At 40.1% G+C, this 21441-nt stretch overlaps 1 non-coding gene and 1 pseudogene across 1 annotated transcript; one reads left to right on the forward strand and one right to left on the reverse strand.

Annotated features, from left to right (window-relative positions):
- Nucleotides 1–16681: 16681 nt before the first annotated feature.
- On the forward strand, nt 16682–18396 carry LOC122489315 (annotated as a pseudogene).
- Nucleotides 18397–19872: 1476 nt separating this feature from the next.
- LOC122490680 lies at nt 19873–19976 on the reverse strand. The gene has a single exon (XR_006299220.1). It is a non-coding gene; the product is annotated as a U6 spliceosomal RNA (small nuclear RNA).
- Between the last annotated feature and the right edge of the window lie 1465 nt (nt 19977–21441).

Genomic DNA, 21441 nt, shown 5'->3' on the forward strand with positions numbered 1-21441 from the left:
TGACCTGAGGGTGTAAGCAAATTAGCACAACCAAGAAATGAGGGCTCAACAAAGGGATCTCCAAAGAATGAGGTCATGAGTGACTTTCTCTGCTACATAAAAGGTTCATGGAGGGGGGGTTCACACAAAGACTGGAAATTCAGCATTCTGACTGTGCCCTATGGTCTCCATTGGGCACCCAAGACATGTAAAAGGATAGAGGCCAGCCCTGGAGGGTCATAGCCCAGGGAAGCTTCCTCTATAAGTAGAATATCCCTCCCCATAATCACCCCAGTTGTTTGCTTGCACCTGTAACCTTTACAAATAACAACTCTTGAATCACTAACCTCGCCAAACTCAAGGTTTAAAATATTTAGAAAGATCCAGAGGAGGGAAAGAAGGGTTGGGTTGGGGCTAAAGCAGTGGGTCACAATGGCTACTTCCGCTGGCCCAATCCTTCTTCAACCCAAGGTGTTAGGCCATTCTCTCACTTTGGGGAAGGCAGATCAAGGGACACCTTGATTCTAAAAGGGAGAGCTGATAGGTAGGGATGCCTTCATAGTCACCTCTCTAATAGGTACAGACTCCTACAGGAATCATGAGATGGGAAACAAACCTTTCTCCACGGGGACTCCTCTGGAATGTGTCCTAAAAATCTGGGAAAGATTTGATCCACAAATCCTCAAAAAAAAAAAAAAAGTGCATGAAGTTTTTTTGTTCCCAGCCTTGGCTTCAGTATCGCCTGGAGGAGGGAGAATCCTGGCCTCCTAAGGGAAGTAGTCAGTACAATACTATCTTACAATTATATCTATATTGTAAAAGAGAGGATAAATGGTCAGAAGTTTTTTATGTGCAAGTCTTCTTTGTTTTACAGGCCCAGGCAGACTAATGTAAGACCTGTAAGTGAGGTGTCAGCCTCCCAGCCCCTTCAAGAGATCCAGAAGGGCTAGTACTTGCAGACTCGCCCCCTGAGGCCTCTTCTCAGGAAAAGCCACCTACTAGACTTTCATGTCCTTCTTATCCAGGATTCCCAGGGATGAGAAACTTTCCCCCTGAAAGGAAGGCACATTCATTGAAGTACCTCATGGTGAATTTCGCCCTTCGAAGGTCCATATTCTATTTTCCTTGCAAGATTTTAGACAAATAAAAAAGGATCTGGGCAAATTTGCAGACACCCCTAATCAATATATAAAAGTGCTTCACATGAAAAGATGCTCAACATCACTCATCATCAGGGAAATACAAATCAAAACCACACTGAGATACCACCTCACACTGGTCAGAGTGGCTAAAATTAACAACTCAGGAAGCAAAAGACACTGGTGAGGATGCGGAGAAACGGGAACTCTCTTGCACTCGTGCAGCCACTCTGGAAAACAATGTGGAGATTCCTCAAAAAATTAAAAATAGAACTACCCTATGACCCAGCAATAGCACTAATAGAAATTTATCCAAAGGAAACAGGAGTGCTGATTCATAGGGGCACACTTACCCCAGTGTATATAGGACCACTTTCAACAGTAGCCAAATTATAGGAAGAGCTAAAATATCCATCAACCGATGAATGGATAAAGAAGATGTGGTTTATATATAGAATGGAATACTACTTGGAAATGAGAAAGAATGAAATCATGCCATTTGCAGCAACGTGGATGGAACTGGAAGGTATGCTGAGTGAAATAAGTCAGAGAAAGATATCATATGTTTTCATTCATGTGGATCTTGAGAAACTTAACAGAAGACCATGGGGGAAGGGAAGGGGAAAAAGTAGTTACAAACAGAGAGGGAGGGAGGCAAACCATAAGAGACTCTTAAATACAGAGAACAAACTGAGGGTTGATGGGGGAGTAGGGGAGAGGGGGAAATGGGTAATGGGCATTGAGGAAGGCCCTTGTTAGGATGAGCCCTGGGGGTTGTATGTAAGCGATGAAGCACGAAAATCTACCCCAAAAACCAAGAGCACACTTTACACACTGTATGTGAGCCAATTTGACAATAAATTATATATATATACACTCTGTATTTAAACTAATTTAAGTTTGTTGGTTTAAGATAGACATGTCTTTAGAGTTATCAACATTAAATACATGAAACTTTTTCTACCTAGGTTTACTGAAGGTCAGATAAGCTCATAAATATCTCTGTTGCAGTTTGCCAGCAAAAGATGCTTAAAATGATGGTTAATTTTGTCTGTCTTAAAGTTTACATGGGTAATTGTTAAGATAGCTTTCAGGGTCTTTGGAAACCTGAAACTTGAAGGTTTTGCTTAGATGATAAACTGGATTGAATTCATTACATATTCAGGCCTTTTCCAAATTGGGTGAAATGCTGAAGCAGTGCTTACTAAACATAGCTTTGTGCTTTGGGCTTATTGCAGAAAAACTAAGATATTTAAATCTGTTTTAAAAAGATGGTTTGTGCTTAATTGATTCATAAGTTTGCCATCTAAAAAATTCTGGTGTAACAGTTCACAATTGATTACTACTTAGTTTTCACTGGAGACTAAGGTTTCTAAGAGTTAAAATTCTGCCGAATGTAATTAAGACTGGTGGAAATAAGGAAAGCAACTCTAGGGGCGCCTGGGTGGCTCAGTTAAGTGCCTGACTTCACCTCAGGTCATGATCTCGTGGTTCACGAGTTCAAGCCCCACACTGGGATCTGTGCTGACAGCTCAGAGCCTGGAGCCTGCTTCAGATTCTGTCTCTGTCTCTCTCTGCCCCTTCCCCATTCATGCTCTCTCTCAAATATAAATAAAACATTTAAAAATTTTTTAAACGAAAGCAATTCTATACACAGCAAAGCAGGAGATATATAAGAAGTATCTAAGAAATGAGAATACATTTTTTTGAGGGTAAAAGAAAGTAATTTTGTCCTAAATGAGACTGGTTGGAGAAAAAGGGCTTAGGTCAATATCTAAAGCAAAAGAGGGGCGCCTGAGTGGCTCAGTTAGGCATCGGACTTCAGCTCAGGTCATGATCTCGTTCTTTTGTGGATTCGAGCCCTGCATGGAGCTTTCTGCTGTCAGCACAGAGTCTGCTTCAGATCCTCTGCCCCCCATGCCCCTCCCCCACATGCATGAGTGCACTGCCTGTCAAAAATAAATATTAAAAATAAATAAATAATACAGGCAACACTCTAATTATGGAAGATATTTTTTATACTTAATTGCAGTAGGGACTCATTCTCAGTCAAAGCAATAGTCATGACTTCACATGGAACCAATAAATAGGGATTGTTTTTCATAAAATGAAGACTGGCAATAAAGTTGCCCATTCGATTGCAAATATTTGGTTATAAGGTATAGCCACTGATACTCTTTCATGTTTAAAAATAAATAAATAAATAAATAGGGGCACTTGGGTGGCTCAGTCAGTTAAGTGTCTGACTTTGGCTCAGGGCATGATCTTGCAGTTTGTGAGTTTAAACCCCAGGTCAAGCTCTATGCTGACAGCTTAGAGCTTGGAGCTTGCTTTAGATTCTGTGTCTCTCTGCCCCTCCCCCACTCACATTCTGTGTGTCTCTCCCTTTCAAAAATAAACATTAAAATTTTTTTAATAAATAAATAAATAATAAAAGCAAAAGAAAGTTGTAGAAGGCTTGTAAAGGGAAAGCTTTAAGAAAAATTTTAGTTGGAATGATATAATGCTTTTGTTAAATCAGACTCTTAATAAAACAGAAAAACATGGAGTTCTGGCAGTAGCTGAGAGATATGGGGATGAACAACTTCTTAATTATCATGGGACTAGAGGTCCTATAGGCGACTTCCAGTTTCCTAATGGGGCTCAGTCCCAACAAGTCTGAATGAGGTTAGCCTAGTGTATCACCACCATTTCCAAGCCTGTATTTTAAAAGATTATTACAAGCCTGTATTTTAAAAGGATTAAGCCCAGGGGCGCCTGGGTGGCACAGTCGGTTAAGCGTCCAACTTCAGCCAGGTCATGATCTCGCGGTCTGTGAGTTCGAGCCCCGCGTCAGGCTCTGGGCTGATGGCTCAGAGCCTGGAGCCTGTTTCTGATTCTGTGTCTCCCTCTCTCTCTGCCCCTCCCCCGTTCATGCTCTGTCTCTCTCTGTCCCAAAAATAAATAAACGTTGAAAAAAATTTTTTTAAATAAAAATAAATAAAAGGATTAAGCCCTTAAATTATACAAAATTAGCCACTATTTTACAAACACAGAGTAAGAGCCCAGTGGCCTTCCTGGAGAGGTTGAAGGAGGCTCTCATTAAATATATGGTTATCTTGGGACACCTGGGTGGCTCAGTCAGCTAAGTGTCCAACTCTTGATTTTGGCTCAGATTCATGAGTTCTGAGCTCTGCATCAGGCTCTGAACTGACAGCATGAAGCCTGCTTGGGATTCTTTGTCTCCTCTCTCTCTCTCTCTCTTTGCCCCTCTCGGACTTGTGCTCTCTCTCTCTCTCTCAAAAATATATAAACTTTAAAAATATAGCTATCTCCCCTAATACTCCTGAGGCTGAGACTATTTTAAGTTTTTTTTTAATGTTTATTCATTTTTGAGAGAAAGAGAGACAGAGCATGAGCAGGGGAGGGACAGATGGAGACACAGAATCTGAAGCAGGCTCCAGGCCCTAACCTGTCAGCACAGAGCCCGATGTGGGGCTCGAACCCACGAGTCAGGAGATCATGACCTGAGCCGAAGTCAGATGCTCAACCAACTGAGCCATCCAGGTGCCCCATGGCTGAGACTATTTTAAAGGACAAATTTGTCACTCAGCCCCAGATATTCAAAGGAAGCTGCAAAAATTGGCTGTTAGCCGAGAAGGAATTGGAGCTCTTAGGAGCTGCCAATCGGGTATATTACAACTGAGATCAAGAGGAAACTAAGGAACAGAAATGGAGACTTTAGAAAAAACCTGAGGCCTTAGTTGTGGCCTAACATACTCAGACCAGCCTTCTGGAGGCCACTTGTGTGGCTGTTCAGAGCACTGGAAATAAGACTGCCCTTAAATTTTTTTTATGTTTATTTTTGAAAGAGAGAGAGAGAGAGACGGAGTGTGAGAGTGTGAGCGGAGAAGGGGCAGAGAGACACACACACACACACACACACAGAATCTGAAGCAGGCTCCAGACTCCGAGCTGCCAGCACAGAGAAGACAATCCTTAGAAGGGACAAAAGAAGTCAAAGCCCCGCAAGCCATGCCCCTTATGTGGAGACGATCACTAGAAGTCTGAATGCCCTCAGAGACCTCTATCTGTGAGGACTCAGATAACCAGTGTCCCTGAAAGGGACTGATGGGCCCTGGGGCTCTTCACAGGGGTTCCCCAGCACCAATTATCTATTGGAAGTCCAGAGCCTTGGGCAACTCTGGAAAACTCAGGTAACTGAAAAGCCAGTTTATTTTCTTCTTGCTGGATCCACCTTTTCTGTCCTCCTTTCTACTCCTGGCCAACTATCCAAATGCAGTGTAATGATTAGAGGCATCTCTGGAAAACTTATGACTAAATTTTTCTCTCAGCCCCTGGGATGTATATGGAGAAACCTAATTTTTTCTCATTCTTTATCAATCATGCCTACAAGTCCCACTCCCTTGTTGGGAAGAGATATATTAGCCCAGATGAAGACTACTGCATTGCTAGCCCCAGGGAAATGTTTATGCCTTCCCTTAATAAAAGTTATTGAGGCTTCTCTTATTTGGGATAACTCCCTTGCTCAATTTAGATCCACCTACTCTCCCAAGGAAATGACTGGGGTCTGATTCATAGACACTGTCTCCATTGCTCAGGATGGTTACAAACAGAGCAGGAGCAATTTCTATTATCTAGCTCACAGAGTTGGGAGATCATTAAAGCACTGCCTTGAGGCCTTTCATTTAGGGAGGGATAAAACTTATCAAATGGTCCAAAAGATATTTATCAGAAAAAAATTGTCAAGGACAGTTCAGCAAGTAGTATCAGCCTGTAAAGTTTACCTTACAAACAATCCTCTCAACCACAAAATTGCTCTCCAAGGCAAAGTACTGGAAGCTATGCAGGGGAAGACTGGCAATTAGATTTCCCTCATATGCCAATGTCAAAGGGATTCCAACATCTGTTGGTATAGGTTGGTACTTTTACTAATTGGGTAGAGGCCTTCCCCTGCAAAATGGAAAAGACACAAGAAGTAATAAAAGCTCTGCTTTATAAAATAATACCCAGGTTCAACTTACCCAAAAATTTGTAAAGTAATAATGGTAAATGGCTGTTGTGGCTCTTTCTCTGGTAGGACTCGTCCTTGGAAAAGTTTTGCATTGTGAAATAAAGCAAACTGTCTTACTCAGCAGAGTAACTCTAAATAACACCTGATAAACATTAGATGCTTTAAATCAAGAATTAACGGAAGTTAGGGCTCGGCTGTTGGAAAATTGAGCCACCATTGGTTACTTACTGCTCCTCCATCACCTGAGTTGTGAGAGATTCCCTCACATGTGTTGTTCAATATAACCAATAATTCTCATAAAGTCTCACGACAAATAGATGACATTCAGGCACAATTGGACAAACTCAGGATCTCTCCTAGATTGTTCAGTATAGAAACTAGAGACATTATCTTAGAGATGCCATCTTGTTTGTCAGCATAATCTTTAGTTTGTGTTTTTCTCTTTGTGTCTGCCAATGTTAGTGCCACCTCATGCCTGCCAGCTTTCCTGTGGAACCATACTGTGGACCACTTGACCGACCCTTGGGTAGACTGACTGCCATACCCCACACCATCCCTTGTCAACTTGAAAAAGCCAAAACAGTCATCATCCCTGTTCCTTAACAGCAGTTAGGGGCCCTATTCCAGGGGGGAGGAATGAGTAGGGAAAGGGTTAATATTAAGCAGGGATAGATAAAGGCCCCTCAGGGAGGTAGGCTTCAGCTGCAAGTGGGAGGCTGAAGCTGCTGTGGGGTTTGGAAAAAAAGGAGGAGCGGGAATAAATGCATTCCAAACCTGCCTGGGCAAGGTGCCATGAATGAAGTCTCACAAACTTTCTGATAATGTCTCAATAAAATCTTTGGTGGCAATCCAGTTGGGACCCCCTCACTCTTGAGAGCTTTGTACTTTTGCTCAATAAACTTTATTGCTTTGTTCACTCTCTGCTGTCTTCGAGATTCATTCTTTGACTCCATGAGATAAGGACCAGTGTCTCTCCCACCCACCTGTAACATGGGGAGCAAGAAGTACTGAGTGTCCGAGTTCTTGCAAACAGCATGTGGAGCTCAAACTCAGAGGTTCTGGAAGTGCATGACTTTCTCCGGAGCAAAGCTGCAGAGCACACTCTTGGGGAGAAGGAGGGAGTGCATAGCATGGCATAATGATTTCTGGGGCACACTGGAAGAGAACATTCCCCTTCCTGGAATACTTTTGGAAGAGTGTTTATTGCCTCTCCAAGGAAAATAAGCCAAAAGCCTTTTATCAGGGGGGTGGAGAATCTCTACTCCAGGAGAGAGGAGCAGATAAGCACCATACTGGGTCATACCAGCTGCATGCCAAGTGCTGGGTTCTTTAAGACCTTGGGTGTTGAATCCTAGCTGTGTGCACCAAGGAAAAGGCACAGAAAAGTTATGGCCTAGTGTAAGCTGAGGGCCCTCAGTATTCTGTGAAGGCTGCCTGAACAACTGGGGTTGAGATCCCAGGTCCAGGGACAGGAGATTGGGGTAACACTCTTCACCACCCCCCCACCCCCACCCAACAGCAACACAGTGGGACTTCAGAGAGCAATACAGCAGCCTCCAGTGAACCTTGGACTTGCTACACCAAACCCCGTTCCTCCATGCTTGGTATGTTTATCTACTGGGGCAAGATTGACTCTGAGCATATGCAGCCAGCCTCTTTTCCAGACCAGTATATCTACCACCCCAGGCACCAACAGATAACTCTTTTTTCTTCTTTTTAACCTCCTTCCCTCTTTCTTTTTTTCTTGTAGAATCATGTTCATTTCTGATTTGTTTTTTCTCATTTCATTTTATCTTTTTTCTTTTTCTAATCAGGCTTTTTTATTCTTTTCTTTTTCCTTCTTATTTCTTTTCTTCTGCCTTTTTTTCCTGTTTTCTCCTTTCTTTTTCTTTGGAATAAGCCTTATAATTTAATGATTTTCTGTTTGTTTTTCTTTTGTTCTCTTTCCATCTTTCTTTGTATGCAATCAGGTTCCCTCCCCCTTTTCCTTTTTTCCAGGGTTACTTCAACAAAAAAATCAAAGCACACCTAGTTAAAGATCCAAACACTCCACCACTGCCAGCGAGGAGGAACTCTGCAGAGAACTGACCCATGAGATAGAGCAGCCGAAATGCAACAGCAGAGTGCATACATTGTACATCAAAAATACTTTCTGAAATGCCAGGCCCTGGACAGTGTATGACCCCTTTTTAATATAGTAGTACACTCAGGTGCAGGAAACATAACAAGTTTTTAAAACATGCAAAAGGGGGCGCCTGGGTGGCGCAGTCGGTTAAGCGTCCGACTTCAGCCAGGTCACGATCTCGTGGTCCCTGAGTTCGAGCCCCGCGTCAGGCTCTGGGCTGATGGCTCAGAGCCTGGAGCCTGTTTCCGATTCTGTGTCTCCCACTCTCTCTGCCCCTCCCCTGTTCATGCTCTGTCTCTCTCTGTCCCAAAAATAAATAAACGTTGAAAAAAAATAAAACACGCAAAAGACAGAAATTTAGCCAAAATGATGGAGGAATTCTCCCCAAAAGAAAGGTCAAGAAGAAATCACAGCAAGGGACTTGCTTAAAACAGATATAAACAATACATCTGAATAAGAATTTAGAATAACAGCCATAAGACTGATAGCTGGGTTTGAAAACAACATAGAAGACACCAAAGAAACCCTTGCTGCAGAGATCAAAGAGTTAAGAACTAGTTGGGGTGAATGTCAAAATGCCAAAACTGAAGATGCAAAATAAGCTAGATATAGTGACAGCAAGGATTGAAGAAGCAGAGGAGAGAATAGGTGAAATAGAGGATAAAATTATAAAAATAATGAAGATTAAAAAAGAGATAGAAAGGAAATTACTAGATCATGAGGTGAGACTTACAGAACTAAGTGATTCCAATAAAATGAAACAATACCCACATCATACAAGTCCCAGAAGAAGAAGAGCAAGAAAAAGGGACACAAAGTTTATTTGAAGAAATTATAGCTGAGAACATCCCTAATCTGGGGAAAGAAACAAGCATCCAAGCCCAAGAGGCACAGAGAACTCCCTTCAAACTCAATAAAACAGGTCAACACCATGACATATCATAGTGAAACTGGCAAAATACAAAGATAAAGAGAATTCTGAAAGCAGCTATGGATAAGAGGCCATTAGCCTACAAGGATAGACACATAATGTTAGTAGCAGACCTGTCCACTGAAACTTCTCAGGCCAGATGGGAGTGGCAGGAAATATCCAATGTGATGAATAGGAAAAATATGCAGCCAAGAATCCTGTATCCAGAAAGGCTGTCTTTCAGAATAGAAGGAGAGATAGAGGGGCGCCTGGGTGGCTCGGTTGAGTGTCTGACTTTGGCCCAGGTTGTGATCCTGCACTTTGTCAGTTCGAGTCCCATGTCAGGCTCTGTGCTGACAGCTCAGAGCCTGGAGCCTGCTTCATATTCTGTGTCTCACTCTATCTATGCCCCTCCCCACTCTGTCTCTCTGTCTCCCAAAAATAAATAAACATTAAAATAAAAAAGAAGGAGAGATAGACTTTCCCAGATAAACAAAAACTAAAGGAGTCCATGACCACTAAACCAGCCCTGCAAGAAATTTTGAAGAGGACGCTCTGAATGGAAAGCAGTAGAGACTATAAAGGACCAGAGAACATCACTAGATACACTAAATCTACAGATAACAAAATGGCACTAAATTCATAACTTTCAGTAAACACTCTGAATGTAAATGGACTAAAAGCCCCAATCAAAAGACATAGGGTCACAGAATGGATTAAAAAAACAAGATCCATCTATATGCTGCCTACAAGAGATTCATTTTAGATCTGAGGACACCTGCAGATTGAAAGTGAAGGGATGGAGAACCATCTATCATGCTACTGAATGTCAAATGAAAGCAAGAGTAGCCATACTTATATCAGACAAACTAGATTTTAAAACAAAGACTATAACAAGAGATGAAGAAAAGCATTCTATCACAGTTAAGGGGTCTATCCATTAGGATCTATCCATTGTAAATATTTGTGTCCCTAACTTGGAGGAACACAAATGTATAAATAAATTAAACACAAACATAAACAAACTCCTTGCTAATAATACCATTTATAGTAGGAGACTTAATACGCCACCTACAACAATGGGCAGATCAACTAAGCAGAAAATCAATAAGCAAACATCAGCTTGGAATGTCAAAATGGGCTAGATGACTTAACAGATAGATTCAGAACATTTCACCCTAAAGCAGTAGAATACACATTTTTCTCGAGTGCACAAGGAACATCCTCCAGAATAGATCACATACTGAGTCACAAATCAGTCCTCAACAAATATAAAAAGATGGAGATCATAGCATGCATATTTTCAGATCACAACGCTATGAAATTTGAAATTTGAAATCAACCATGAGAAAAAATTTGGAAAGCCATGGAGGTTAGAGAACATCCTACTAAGAAGGAATGGGTTAGCCAGGAAATTCAAGAATAAATAAAAAAAAATACATGGAAACAAATGAAAATGAAAACATGACAGTCCAAACCTTTTGGGATGCAGCAATGGCAGTCCTAAGAGGAAAATACATTGCAATTCAGGCCTATCTCAAGAAGCAAGAAATATCCCAAATACACAACCTAACCATACACTAAAAGAGATAGTAAAGAAGCAGCAAATAAAGCCAAAATCCAGCAAAAGAAGGGAAATAATAAAGATTAGAGCAGAAATACATGATACGGGGGGGGGGGGGGGGGAAAGTAGTATAGATCAATGATATCAAAAGTTTGTTTTTTGAAAGAATAAACAAAATTGATAAACCCCTAGCCAGATTTCTCAAAAAGAAGAAAGGGCCCAAATAGATAAAATCACCAGTGAAAGAGGAGGATTCACAACAACACAGAAATACAAAAAATCACAAGAGAATACTATGAAAAATTATAGGTCAACAAACTGGACAATCTGGAAGAAATGGACAAATTTCTAGACACCCACACACTACCAAAACTCAAATGGGAAGAAATAGGACATTTAAACAGGCCTATAACCAGTAAAGAAATTAAATCAGTTATCAAAAATCTCCCCAAAAATGAGAGTCCTAGGCCAGATGGTTTCCCAGGGGAATTCTATCAGACATTTAAAGAGGGGTTATTAATGAGAAAAAATGAAATGTGGCCTTTTGTAGCAACGTGGATGGAACTGGAGAGTGTGATGCTAAGTGAAATAAGCCATACAGAGAAAGACAGATACCATATGGTTTCACTCTTATGTGGATCCTGAGAAGCTTAACAGGAACCCATGGGGGAGGGGAAGGAAAAAAAAAAAAAAAAGAGGTTAGAATGGGAGAGAGCCAAAGCATAAGAGACTGTTAAAAACTGAGAACAAACTGAGGGTTGATGGGGGGTGGGAGGGAGGAGAGGGTGGGTGATGGGTATTGAGGAGGGCACCTTTTGGGATGAGCACTGGGTGTTGTATGGAAACCAATTTGTCAATAAATTTCATTAAAAAAAATAAATAAAATAAAAATCAAAAAAAAATAAAATAAAGAGGGGTTATTTTTCTCAAACTTTTCAAAAAAAAAAAATAGAAATGGAAGGAAAGCTTCCAAACTCATTCTATGATGCCAGCATTATCTTGATTCCAAAACCAAAGACCCCACTAAATGAAGAATTACAGGCCAATGTCCCTGATGAAACTGAATGCAAAAATTCTCAACAAGATACTAGCAATTTGAATCCAACAGTATATTAAAGAAATTATTCACCATGATCAGAGGGAGAAATCAACATGGCTGAGAATTAGTGATACCAGAATTTCCCTTATCCCTCAAACACAGCAGTATTGAGGTCAGAACACTTGGAATTCCAGGAATCCCGACTACAGTCTGATATAAACCTCTCCAGGGGAGTATGGAGACAGCTTGGCGGTTCAGAGGTGCATGTTTGTGAATTGGGAGAGATAAAACAGGTGGCAGTGTAGGCACAGAAGAGGGGGGGAACCCTTTTGGTGGATAAACAAAAGGAAGAGAAAGAGAGGCTGTGGAAGTGTGGTGTTACATCTGGATAAGGAAAATAAGGAAAAAACTCTCCATTTTATGGTCGGGGAATGAAAAATTTGAAGAGAGCCAGGCTCTACTTTGCAAACAGCCTTAGGAGTAAAGGTTGGAGTTTTCGGAGTTGCAGGACTTTCTCTGGACCAGAGCTGCCAGTGTGCATGCATGGAGGGAAGGAAAGCTAACCCCAGGCTAAGTAACGATCTCAGGAGCGCACTGGGAGAAAACAGTCCCCTCACTCGAGTACTGTGAGAAGAGGGTATATTGCACCCCCAGGACAAAAGACCCTGCAGGCACAAGCCAGAGGCCCTTTGTCAGTAGGACAGAGTGACACTATTCCAGAACCCATCCACATGGAGCGGATCCTTTAAGACATCGGGTTTTGAGTCCCAGTTGAGCGCCTGGGAGGCACAGGGGAAGGAGCAAAGTAAGTTGCCCCCCACCTCCTCCACTACTCTAAGAGGGCTGCCTGAACAGTGTGGTTTGAGACACCCAGTCTGGGGAGGAGAGATTGGGGTGTTGCCATTTTCCTCCCCATTACCAACGCGGTGGGGCTTCAGGGAGCAGGACAGTGGCACCCAGTGGAGGCAGGACCACTTAATACCAAACCTCGCCCCTAAGAGCCTGGTAACTACTTATCTACCGAAGTGAGATTGACACTCACTGAACTACTTGGCCCCTCCTCCAGACCAGCACGGTCACTGGTTCCAAGGCACCAATGGACAACTGTCCTGTGGTTTTGTATGTTAGTCTGATGTTTTTGTTGTTTTTCTTTTATTTCCTTCTCTTCTTTTTTCCCTGCCTTATCTTTCTACTCTCCTATTTTTTTTCTCTCCCTGGAGAGCCTTATAGTTTCTGATTTGATTTTTGGTTGATTCTTATTATATATTTTTTCTCTTTTTTCCCCCTCTTTTCTGGTTGTTTGATCAGGCATTTATTGCTATGTTCTTTTTATACCTTTTCTGTACTCCTTCTTTATTTTCCTCCCTCTTTTTTTCAATATGTATTTATTTTTGAGAGACAGAGCATGAGCAGGGGAGGGGCAGAGAGAGTGGGAGACACAGAATCCAAAGTAGGCTCCAAGCTCTGAGCTGTCAGCATGAATGGTGAGATCATGACCTGAGCCAAACTCAGATGCTTAACCAACTGAACCACCCAGGCACCCCAACTGGGCTTGAAAAAAAGCATAGAAGACAGCAAGAATCTATTGCTGCACAGATCAAGGAAATAAGAAATAGTCACGATGAATTAAGAAATGTTGTAAATAGGTTAAAATAAACTAGATGCAGCGACAGCAAGGATGGAAGAAGCAGAGAAAAGAATAGGTGAAATAGAAGATAAAATTATGGAAAATGATGAAGCTGAGAAAAGGAGAAAAAGGAAATTACTAGACCACGAGGGAGAATTAGAGACCTAAGTGATTCAATAAAATTAATTATATTTGTATCATAGGAGTTTCAGAAGAGGAAGAGAAAGAGAAAGAGGCAGAAGGTTTATTTGAACAAATTATAGCTGAGAACTTTCCCAACCTGGGGAAAGAAACATGCATCCAAGTCCAGGAAGCACAGAGAACTCCCTTCAGAATCAACAAAAACAGGTCAACACCATGCCATATCATAGTGAAACTGGCAAAATACAAAGATAAAGAGAGAATTCTGAAAGCAGCTAGGGGCAAATCGGGCCTTAATCTACAAGGGTAGACATATAAGAGAAGTAGCAGACCTGTCCACTGAAAATTGACAGGCCAGAAAAGAGTGGCAGGAAATATTCAATGTGCTGAATAGGAAAAATATGCAGCCAAGAGTCCTCTATCCAGCAAGGTTGTCATTTAGAATAGGAGAGATAAAGGCTTTCCCAGACAAACAAAAACTAAAAGAGTTCATAACCACTAAATCAGCCCTGCAGGAGATCCTAAGGGGGACTCTGCATGTGGAAAGCAGCAAAATCTACAAAGGACCAGAGACAACACCACAAGCACAAAACCTGCAGATAACATAATGACACTAAAGCCACATCTTTCAATAATCACTCTGTACGTAAATGGACTAAATGCCCCATTTAAAAGACATTGGGTATCAGAATGTATAAAAAACCAAGATCCATCTATATGCTGCCTATAAGAGACTCATTTTAGACCTGAAGACACCTGCAGATTGGAAGTGAAGGGATGGAGAACAATCTATTATGCTACTGAATGTCAAAAGAAAGCCAGAGTAGCCATACTTATATCAGACAAACTAATTTTAAAACAATGACTGTAATAAGAGATGAAGAAGGGCATAATATTATAATTAGAGGGTGTATCCATCAAGAACAGCTAACAATTGTAAATGTTTATGCCCCCAACGTGAAATATCAAAATATATGAATCAATTAATGGCAAACATAAATAAATGTGTAGACAACAATACTGTGATTGTAGAGGACTTTAATAGTCCACTTACAACAATGGACAGATAATCTAGGCAGAAAATCAGTAAGGGAACAATGGCTCTGAATTACACATTGGACCAGATGGACTTAACAGATATATTCAGATCTTTTCATCCAAGAGCAACAGAATACACATTCTTCTCAAGTGCACATGGAACATTCTCCAAAATATATCACATACTGACCACAAAATAGCCCTCAACAAATATAAAAGGATTGAGATCATACCAAGCATATCTTCAGATCACAATGCTTTGAAACTTGAAATCAACCACAAGAAAAAATTTAGAAAGCCTCCAAGTTCATGAAGGTTAAGGAACATCCTACTAAAGAATGAATGAGCCAACCAGGAAATTAAAGAAGAACTTAAAAAATATTTGGAAGCAAATGAAAATGAAAACACGACAGTCCAAACCATTTGGGATGCAGCAAAGGCAGTCCTAACAGGAAAATACATTGCAATCTAGGCCTATGAAGCAAGAAAAATCCCAAATACAGAATCTAACCTCACACCTAAAGGAACTAGAAACAGAGCAGCAAAGAAACCCAAAGCCAGAAGAAGAAGATAAATAATAAAGATTAGAGCAGAAATTAACAATATAGAATCCAAAACAACAACAAGAACAAAAACACGGTAGAACAGATCAATAAATCTAAGAGTTGGTTTTTCAAAAGAATAAATAAAATTTATAAACCCTCAGCCAGACTTCTCAAAAAGAAGAGAGAGGGGACCCAAATAGATAAAATCATGAATGCAAGAGGAAAGATCACAACCAACACCACAGAAATACAAACAATTATAAGAAAATACTATGAAAAATTATATGCCAAAAAACTGGGCAATCTGGAAGAAATGGACAAATTCCTAGATACCCACACACTACCAAAATTCAAACAGGAAGAAATAGAAAACTTGAACAGGCCCATAAGCAGCAAAGAAATTGAGTTGGTCACCAAAAGTCTTCCACCATGATCAAGTGGCATTTATTCCTGGGTTGCAGAGCTGGTTCAATATTCACAAATCAATGTGATATACCACATTATTAAAAGAAAGCATAAGAACCATATGATTTTTTCAATAGATGCAGAAAAGGCATTTGACAAAATACATTATCCTTTCTTGATAAAAACCCTTAAGAAAGTAGGGGTAGAAGGAACATGCCTCAACATCATAAAAGCCATATATGAAAGGCCTACAGCTAATATCATCCTCAATGGGTAAAAACTGAGAGCTTTCTCCCTAGGGTCAGGAACATGACAGGCATGTCCACTCTCACCCTGTCATTGAACATGGTACTGGAAGTCCTAGCCTCAGCAATCAGACAACAAAAAGAAATAAAAGGTATACAAACTGGTAAAGAAGTCAAACTTTCACTGTTCACAGATGACATGATACTCTACATAGAAAACTCTACATAGAAAAGAGTCCACCAAAAAAACATTAGAACTAATACGTGAATTCAGCAAAGTCACAGGATATAAAATCAATGTACATAAATAAGTTACGTTTCTATACACCAATAATAAGGCAGCAATAAAGAAAAATCAAGGAACCAATCCCATTGACAATAGCACCAAAAACTATAAGATATTCAGGAATAAACCTAATCAAGGAAGTAAAAGATCTGTACACTAAAAACCATAGAAAGCTTATGAAAGAAACTGAAGATATAAAGAAATGGAAAAACATCCCATGCTCATGGATTGGAAAAACAAATATTGTTAAAATGTCAATACTACCCAAAGCAATATACACATTCAGTGCAATCCCTATCAAAATTATGCCAGCATTCTTTACAGAGCTAGAACAAACAATCCTAAGCAAAATTAGTCAGTCAGAGAAAGACAAATATCATGTGACTTCACTCATATGAGGAATTTAAGGTACAAAACAGATGAACATAAGGGAAGGGAAGCAAAAATAATATAAAAACAAGGAAGGGAACAAAACATAAAAGACTCTTAAATACAGAGAACAAACTGAGGGTTGCTGGAGAAGTTGTGGGGGGGGATGGGCTAAATGGGTAAGGGGCATTAGGGAGGACACTTGTTGGGATGAGCACTGGGTGTTATACTATGGGATGAATCACTGGAATCGACTCCTGAAATCATTATAGCACTATATGTTAACTAACTTAGATGTAAACTTAAAAATAAATTTTAAAAATATTTTTAAATAAAATTATTTCTGTCACACATGGCCCAATTTCATATGTAGAAAAACTTAAACATTTTTACAACAGATTTGTCACCAGAACACAGGTGTCATGAAAACCACCACTAAACCTAAGCCAAAATGGGAAAGGAAGACTAATATCAACATCATAGTTATTGAATATGTAGATTCAGGCAAGTCTACCACTCCTGGTCATCTGATCTAAACATGTGGTAGAATCAACAAAAGAACTATTGAAAAATTTGATAAGGGGGCATTCAAGATGAGAATGGGCTTCTTTAAGTATGCCTGGGTCTTGAGTAAACTGAAAGCAATGGTGAATGTGGTATCACCATTAATATCTCCCTGTGGAAATTCAAGATCAGCAAGTGTTATGTGACCATCATCGATGCCACAGGGCACAGACTTTATAAAAAAAAATCTCAAGCCAACTGTACTGTCCTAATTGTTGCTGCTGTTGGTGAATTTGAAGCTGGTATCATGAATGGCAGACCCATGAGCATGCCCTTCTGGCTTACACACTGGGTGTGAAACAACCATTTGTTGGTGTTAACAAAATAGATTCCACTGAGCCACCCTACAGCTGGAAGAGATATGAGGAAATGTTTAAGAAAGTCATCACCTACATTAAGAAAATTGGCTACCATCCCAGTAGCATTTGTGCCAATTTTTGGTTGGAATGGTGACAACATGCTCCAGCAAAGTGCTAACATGCCTTCTTTCAAAGGATGGAAACTCACCTATAAAGATGGCAATTCCAGTGGAACCATGCTGCTTGAAGCTCTGGATTGCATTCTGCCACCAACTTGTCCCACTCACAAGCCCTTGTGTCTGTCCCACCAGGACATCTACAAAATTGATTGTATTGGTACTGTCCCTGTGGGCCAAGTGGAGACTAGTGTTCTTAAACCTGTTATGGTGGTCACTTCTGCTCTACTGAATGTTAGAACTGAGGTAAAGTCTGTTGACATGCACCATGAGACTTTGAGTGAGACTCTTCCTGGGGAAAATATAGACTTCAATGTCAAGAACATATCTGTCAAATATGTTCATCATGGCAATGTGGCTGATGATAGCAAAAATGACCCATCAATGGAAGCAGCTAGCTTCCAGGATAATCACCTGAACCATCCAGGCCAAATCAGTGCTGGATATACAACTGTGCTGGATTTTCACACAGCTTACACTACTTGTAAGTTGCTGAGCTGAAGATTGATCATCATTCTGGAAAAAAGCTGGAAGATGGCCCCAGGTTATTGAAATCTGGTGACGCTGCCATTGTTTGTATGGTTCCTGGCAAGCCTATGTGTGTTGAGAGCATCTCTGACTACCCTCTTCTGGGCCATTTTGCTGTTTGTGACATGAGACAGACGATTGCTGTAGGTGTCATCAAAGCAGTGGACAATAAGATAGCTGGAGCTGGCAAGGTCACCAGGTATGTCCAGGAAGCTCAGAAGGCTAAATGAATATTATCCCCAATACCTGCCACCCCAGTCTTAATTAGTGTGGAAGAATGGTCTCAGAACAGTTTGCATCAATTGTCAATTTCAGTTTAATAGTAAAGGACTGTGGCACAAAAACAGACACACAGACCAATGGAATTGAATAGAAACCCCAGAACTAGACCCACAAACGTATGGCCAACTAATCTTTGACAAAGCAGGAAAGAACATCCAATGGAAAAAAGACAGTCTCTTTAACAAATGGTGCTGGGAGAACTGGACAGCAACATGCAGAAGGTTGAAACTAGACCACTTTCTCACACCATTCATAAAAATAAACTCAAAATGGATAAAGGACCTGAATGTGAGACAGGAAACCATCAAAACCCTAGAGGAGAAAGCAGGAAAAGACCTCTCTGACCTCAGCCGTAGCAATCTCTTCCTCGACACATCCCCAAAGGCAAGGGAATTAAAAGCAAAAATGAATTACTGGGTCCTCATGAAGATAACTTCTGCACAGCAAAGGAAACCAACAAAACTAAAAGGCAACCAATGGAATGGGAAAAGATATTTGCAAATGACATATCGGATAAATGGCTAGTATCCAGAATCTATAAAGAGCTCACCAAACTCCACACCTGAAAATCAAATAGCCCAGTGAAGAAATGGGCAGAAAACATGAATAGACACTTCTCTAAAGAAGACATCTGGATGGCCAACAGGCACAAGAAAAGATGCTCAACGTTGCTCCTTATCAGGGAAATACAAATCAAAACCACACTCAGATATCACCTCATGCCAGTCAGAGTGGCCAAAATGAACAAATCAGGAGACTATAGATGCTGGAGAGGATGTGGAGAAACGGGAACCCTCTTGCACTGTTGGTGGGAATGCAAACTGGTGCAGCCACTCTGGAGAACAGTGTGGAGCTTCCTCAGAAAATTAAAAATAGACCTCCCCTATGACCCAGCAGTAGCACTGCTAGGAATTTACCCAAGGGATACAGGAGTACTGATGCATAGGGGCACTTGTACCCCAATGTTTATAGCAGCACTCTCATCAATAGCCAAATTATGGAAAGAGCCTAAATGTCCATCAACTGATGAATGGATAAAGGAATTGTGGTTTATATACACAATGGAGTACTACATGGCAATGAGAAAGAATGAAATATGGCCCTTTGTAGCAACGTGGATGGAACTGGAGAGTGTGATGCTAAGTGAAATAAGCCATACAGAGAAAGACACCATATGTTTTCACTCTTATGTGGATCCTGAGAAACTTAACAGAAACCCATGGGGGAAGGGAAGGAAAAAAAAAAAAGAGGTTAGAGTGGGAGAGAGCCAAAGCATAAGAGACTCTTAAAAACTGAGAACAAACTGAGGGTTGATGGGGGGTGGGAGGGAGGAGAGGGTGGGTGATGGGTATTGAGGAGGGCACCTTTTGGGATGAGCACTGGGTGTTGTATGGAAACCAATTTGACAATAAATTTCATATATTGAAAAATAAGTAAATAAAAACTCAAGTCAGGTCATATAAAAAAATAATAATAGTAAAGGACTGGTTAATGATAACAATGCACTGTAAAACCTTCAGATGGACAGGAGAATGTTTTGTGGACCACTTGGGTTGTGTTTGTGTCTGTGTGTGTGTGTGTGTGTTATCTTTAAGTTACTAGTTTTTAAAATCAGTACTTTTGGCATATCATCCTTGCACATGGGGCCATGCTGATCTTCTCTGCATCGCTCCAACTTTCATATATACTACCAAAGCAAGCCCTAAAATCAGTACTTTTTAATGGAAAAAAACTTCACCAAAAATCTGTCACAGAATTTGAGACCCACTAAAGCAATAGTTTAATAAAAAAAAAAAACTTAAAGATTATACACACACACAAACTATTAGAACCAATAAATGAAATCAGCAAAACTATAGGATAAAAATCAACACATACATATCAGTTGCATTTCTATACAGTAACAATGAACTATCAGAAAAGGAAATTAAGAAAATAATTCCAATTACAATAGCATCAAGAAGAGTAAAATAATTAGAAATAAACTTAGCCAATGAATGAAAGATTACAAAATGTTGCTGAAAGAACAAGTAAATGGAGACACATCTCATGTTCATGTTTTGAAAGGCTTAATATTGTTAACATATCAATACTACCCAAGAGATCTACAGATTTAATGCAATTTAATTCAAAACGACAATGGCATTTTTTGCAGAAACATCCCAAAATTCATATGGAATCACAAGGGAACCCAGAGCCAAAACAATCTTGAAATAAGAATAGAGTTGGAGATCATGCATTTCCCGATTTCAAAACATATTACAAATCTTCAGTGATAAAAACACTGTGGTACTGGCACAAGGACAGACATATAGACTAATGGAGTAGAATAGATACCCCCCCCCAAAAAATCCTCAAATGTTTGGTCAAGTGATTTTTGACAGAGGTGCAAAGACCATTCAATGGGGAAAGGAACTTTTCCAACACATGGTGCTGGAAAAAACTTGATATCCACATACAAAAGAATGAAATTGTACCCTTACATCTAACATCAAACAGAAAAAATAACTCAAAATAGGTCAGAGACTTAAAACTATAAAACTCTTAAAAGAAACCCAGGGCAAAAGCTTCACAACATTGGATTTGGCAATGACATCTTATATTTGACACCAAATGCATAGGCAACAAAAGAAAAAAATAGTTAAATCATACTTCATGATAATTTTGTACATTGAAAGACAGTAGCAACAGAGTAAAAAGGGAACCCACAGAGAGGGGAGAAAATATTTGCAAATAATATATCTGATAACAGATATCCAGAATATATCCAGAATATATAAAGAACTCCTAAAGCTCAACAACAACAACCACAAGAAAAACAAAAACCCAATTCAAAAACGGTCAAAGGACTTGAAAAGACATTTCTCTGGAAAAGATATATAAAAAACCAACAAGCACATGAAAAGATGTTCAATGTCACTATTCATTAGGGCAGTGCAAATCAAAACTACAATGAGATCTCACTTCACACCTATTAGGGTGGTTGCTATTAAAAAACACAAAACAAACAAAAAAAGACTTCTGGCCAGGATGTGGAGAAATTAGAACCCTTGATCACTACTGGTGAGAACAGCCACTGTGGGAAACAGTGGTATGGTGTTTCCTTGAAAAATTAAAGGTAGAATATGATACAGTAATTCCACTTCTAGGTATATGCCAAAAGAAC

The sequence above is a fragment of the Prionailurus bengalensis genome, chromosome B2 (genome assembly GCF_016509475.1).
Source record: "Prionailurus bengalensis isolate Pbe53 chromosome B2, Fcat_Pben_1.1_paternal_pri, whole genome shotgun sequence".
NCBI lineage: Eukaryota > Metazoa > Chordata > Mammalia > Carnivora > Felidae > Prionailurus > Prionailurus bengalensis.